The sequence below is a fragment of the Trichechus manatus genome, unplaced genomic scaffold (genome assembly GCF_000243295.1).
Source record: "Trichechus manatus latirostris isolate Lorelei unplaced genomic scaffold, TriManLat1.0 scaffold00079, whole genome shotgun sequence".
Classification (NCBI taxonomy): Eukaryota; Metazoa; Chordata; class Mammalia; order Sirenia; family Trichechidae; genus Trichechus; species Trichechus manatus.
In genome coordinates, this window is record NW_004444015.1 from 8,939,902 (window position 1) to 8,945,323 (window position 5,422).

A 5,422-nucleotide genomic window follows, 5' to 3' on the forward strand; every position below is an offset into this window, starting at 1 on the left:
GGGTTCCGAAGTGATTCTAGGGTTCTCATTTCACTTATTTCTTGCTGTGTAACAAAGTACTCCAAAACAACAACCCTTTTGTTGCTCACAAGTCTGTGGGTCAGGAATTTGGACAGGGCACAGGAGGGCTGGCTCTTCTCCGCTCCATGAAGTCTGGAGCCTCGCAGTTTGAATGGCTGGGATCTGGCTGGGATGGCTTGACTGGAGTCATATGTCTGAAGCCTTGGTTCTTGCCATCAGTTGGGTTCCTTGGTTCTCCTTCACATGTCCTCTCCATGTAACCAGCCTGGGCTTCCTCACAGCATGGTGGTTTCAGGGTCTCCAACTTCTTATTTGGTGGCTGACTTCTCCCAGAGAGGAAGTGGAGCTGCCAAATCTCTTAAAGGCTAGGCCTGGAGCTGGCACTGCATCATTTCTGCCACATTCTATTGGTAAAAGCAAGTCACAAGGCCAGCCGGGATTCAAGGGGAAGGGAAATAGACATTACTTTTGATGGGTGGAGTGTGCGACCATACGCATACATGGGTAGGAGAAATCATTGGTGGCTATTTCAGTTAGTATTGGTGCATAACATATTACCCTAAACTTAGCAGCTCAAAACAACCATCTAATTTTGCTCACAATTTTATGGGTCAGACTCCTGAGAAGGGCTCCACTGAGTAGTTCTCAGGTGGGGTCTCTCATAAGGTTACAGTCAGATGTCAGCTGGGGCTGCGGTCATCTGGTGGTTTAATTGAGATGGATCTCCAAGATGGTTTCCTCACTTGGATGGAAGTCAGCGCTGGCTGTCTGGGAGCTCAGCTAGCACTGTGTCCTGGAGAGCCAAGGGGCGACCTCTCCAGCATGGCAGTCTTCTTACATGTGGCTGGCTTTCGCAGAGCAAGGGTCCCAAGAGGACCAGGCAGAAGCTGCATGGTCTTTTCTAAACTAGCATAAAAGTAATGCCAACTGTTAACGTGATCTGCTGCTATCCAAAAGGTTGGCGGTTCAAGTGCACCCAGAGGTGCCTCTGAAGATGTGCCTGATAATCTACTTCTGGAAAATCAGCATTGAAAACCCTATGGAACACAGTTCTACTCTGACACACATGAAGTCACCATGAGTTGGAGTTGACTTGACAACAACTGGTTGGTTAAAAGTAATAGAGCATCATTTCACCATACTCTATAGGTAGAAGCAGTTACAAGCCCACTCGGGATCGAGGGGAGAGACATAGTGCCCACCTCTCCATGGGAGGAGAATTGGGCCATGTTTTAAGACTGCCACAATCAATGACCATCTCTGGAAATGATCTTCCATGATTCTTTTTTTGTTTTTTCTTCCCTGACTCTTTCGTCATAGCAATCCACCAACTCACCTGAGATTGCTATGAATTGTGATGTAGATAAACGCTGAAGGATCTGAATGAGAAAAGAATGCCTTCCAAAGTGCTCGAATCTAGACCTCAAAGTTTAAATTGCTGAGATGTGAGCTTTAAAATTCAAGTGCCTGCCACTTCCTGGAAACCCTGGTGGCATAGTGGTTAAGAACTATGGCTGCTAACCAAACAGTCAGCAGTTTGAATCCACCAGGTGCTCCTTGGAAACCCTATGGAGCAGTTCTACTCTGTCCTGTAGGGTTGCTATGACTTGACAGCAACTGGTTTGGTCTAGTTTTTCACCACCTCTCAGATCTTGGCCCAGTGAGCCTTTCCTGAGCCCAAGTACCCCAGCCAGAAGTCGCGTTTGCCCAGCGGCCTCCTTTTGAACCAGCTCTCTGCCATGAAGGGTTATCACAAATGAAAACAACTTTTAGTTCAGTGAGAAGCAGTCTTGTCACTAAAACATCCAATTTGGTGGTGGTGCCAGATGACAATGGCTCTATACTCAGCCAGTCTAGAACTGCCAGGAAAAAGCCCCAAATGTCTCTGTCCTCTGTGCCCACATCACCCCAAATTTACACTCCAGCACAGACAGTGGAACCGCGGAGCATCCTGCCCAGAAAGATTGCTCAGAGCTGCTGGGGGATGGGCAAACCTGGAATCCGAAGGCTGATGTCTTGAAGCCTTTGGGTTCTGGCATGAAGCAGAAACCGGGGAGATGATAGGACTAAGAGGGTGAGGCTCTCAGGACTTTTTCCACGTTTTCCACTTGACTACCAAAGACCCCCTTTACCTCTGGATGCCTGGAGTGTGCAACCATATGCATACAGGGGTAGGAGAAATCATTGGCGCCTATTCCATTTACTAGTGCTGCGTCCCATCCCGTTGCCATCAATTAATTCCGACTCACAGAGACCCTATACAACAGAGCAGAACTGCCTCTTAGGCATTCCAAGGCTGTAAATCTTTACAGAAGCAGACTGGCACACCTTTCTCCCTTGGAGCGGCTGGTGGGTTCCAACCACTGACCTTTCGGTTGGCAGCTGAGCTCTTTAACCACTGTGCCTCCAGGGCTCCTGCTGCATAACGAATTACCCTACAGTTTAGCAGCTAAAACTAACCCACCTGAGATTCGGATGGAAAGCTCCTTGGATTGTGATGTAGATAAACATCAAAGTGTTTGAAAGAGAAATGAATGCCTTTCAGAGCATTCGCATCTGGATCTCAAAGTTTAAATTGCTGAGATGTGAGTTTAAACTTTTTGCTTGGAGGTCAGCTCTTTGTAGAGGTGTGGCCAGGTGACGTTTTGTTTCAGAATATTACTTTAATTCCAGGACTAAGTTACTTGCCGACACAAGATCACTTCCCTGCTCCATGCTTTATTGGGGGCATGGAATTCTCTCCCATAGAAGGGGCACAGGATGGGACACATTCTGCCCTAGTGACAAAGCAGAGACAAATGAAGGGACCGGATAGTTCAAATTGCTAGGCTGAAAAGTGAGGGCACATCCATCCCAGTGAGCAGGAAAGATGGATCAATCCTGTAGCCAGGGCATCACTGAGATGTTTCCAGGCTGAGTGGCTCCCTTTGACGGTGGGAAGATCACCCCAGCCCGCCCTCACACAGGTGCCATCTCCTATTCCAGCAGATTATTCTGCATGACCAAGAAGTTTAGGGGCTGGATGCCGGAGCACACTTCTTTTTGAGCCAGTACCAAGAAAATTCTGTTCATGCGAAAACACCTCATGGGGCTTTGAAGAGGGAAAGACCCCTCCTGCCTGTGACCTCCCTAGCAGGTCTTCAGAAGCTTTCTTTAGATGAAGTTGCTTGTCCTGGCACTTGGATATTCACAATCATTGGTCTCTGGCATGAATGTCCTTACAATGTCATTGATTTGCCTCCATATGGACACATCACTCTATTTTTCTTGAGTGCGGCGTCTTATTTCCTTTCTCTTCTGATTATTTTGCAAAACGCTTTACAGTGAAGAAATACATTCTTTCACTTGTTTGTGTTCATGGATAGACAAACTCCACTGATACTCCAAAGCAGAGATCTCAACTGACTCAACCATGTTAATTAACCTAGGTTTAGCCAAGCGTTAACTATCAGTATCCTTCAAGCAACAGGGTGATACTTGGCTTCCAGCTGGAAGTCACCCTTGCAGGAGGTGCCACTGGCAATAGGGCTTGGGGGGCAGGGTCTTATCTGTGCAGAAAACTATCCTGGAAGTCCTAACGTGGCAGCAAAGCTGAGATGCCTAGGATTGACACAAGCATCATACTTAATATCTCCCAAGAGAAGAACTGACCTTTTTCCTAAAAGAAGGTCTTGCTGCTTACTGGGAATATGGGGACAAAGCAAATAAGAGGAGTGTGTGAGTGTGAGTGTGTGTTTGAATGCGTTGAGTCAGGGGAGTTTGAAAAATTTTAGGAGTTTAGGATGGGCAGATAAGTGCAGTGTAAATATGCTCCCCCACCCCCCTTTATAAGAGGCTAGAAGGAGTGTTGAGAGGCCATGTGGTATATCAGAAGAGCAGTGATTGTAGAGTCTGACTGCCTGGTTTCCTATCCTGGCTCCTCTGGGTTTTTAAAATATTTTTATTTATCCTGGCTCTACCACGTACCAGCTGTGTGACCTCCGGGCAAGTTACTTAACCTCTCTGAGCCTCAACTTCCTCATTTGTAAAACGAAAATCACAACATTACCACTTCCTAGGGCTGTTGTGACAATGAAACAGGATAATGATGTAAAGTATTTATTTAGCGCGCTGCTTGGCACAGAGTAGGTGCTAAATTGACAGTAACTATTATTGCCTGTCAACTACCTAAGGACTCTTTACTCCCTTCCACTCGCCCTTTCTACTCAAGCCACCCAAGTCTGCACCCCCTTTGAATTCCAGTCATTCGAAGAGACATCCTTTCCTTCCCAGAGTACTGATATTAATTAATGTTCTAACTTTGGTATGGATAATCACATTGTGTCATCAATGTCCAGATTACTAGATGTGATTTACGAGAAAAACAGGCCCTGAGTTCCTCCCAGACCAAGGACAGAGGCTGCAAATTGAGTTTCGAGGGTTGCCGACCTTTAGACCCTGACTGGCGGCAAGGGCAGCCCACTCTCCGGGTCTTGAAAGCCACTGCTGGCTCTTGTAATTGAGTTACAGCCTGGGATTCAGTAGGACTAATCCATCTATATGATTTCTTCGCTTGGTTTAATGCCGTTAACGAAACCAAATTAAGGAGCGGGTGGGGTTGGGTGGGACGAAGGGAAACGGATTTTCTGCCTGGGAGCCGCTGTCGCGACTCCAAGGCCAGGCTGGAGCCTGTGGTCTGAGGACCAAGTCTTACTGGCGGCCACCTCAGTCCCCCAGCAGAGCTCGGGCTTCCGAGGATCCGTGCACCCAAAAAGGGCCATCGCGGAAAAGGTTTCCCAAGGGCTGAATCCTAACTAACCCGTCCCCCCTTCCGTTTTCTTGCCTCTCTCTCCTCCACCATCCCGCTCCTCTAGGAACATTTTTGAGCAGTTTTCCTTCGACTTTGAATCCTCAGGGACCTTCCCTGGGCTTTGTCACTAGCGTGCCCCAGGCGACATGTCGATCCCACTTACCCCTTTCCAGCACTCACCCCAACCTCATCCCCCGTTTGCCTGGGGGGGTAGGCCGTCGGGGGCGGTGGGCACGCTTTGCGCCCAGTTTGCCGACCAGAGCGACCAGCCCTAGGGGGAGGGGCCTGCGTGTAGGGGTGGGGGTGGGAGGTGGCAGCCGCCGCGGTCAGTTTCACTCTCCGTCCCGGTGACACTCAGATCCCAGCGCGCCCTTCTCTCCTCCCGGCGAGCCCGGCTGTCTCAACTTGGGCAGCTGGCCGGAGGCGAGGAGTCCCCACCAGCGGAGTCCCCCAACGTGTAGGTGGCGACCAGCGCGGGCCCGGGTAGGCAGGCGCTGGGAGCAGAGGGGTGCCAGGGGCGGAGGGGGAGCCTGGGTTCGATCTCCGCGCTGACCGTGCCAGCTCGTTCCAGCGGCGCGCGCGGGCCCTACTGGCCCCAGGGGGCTGGGGGTG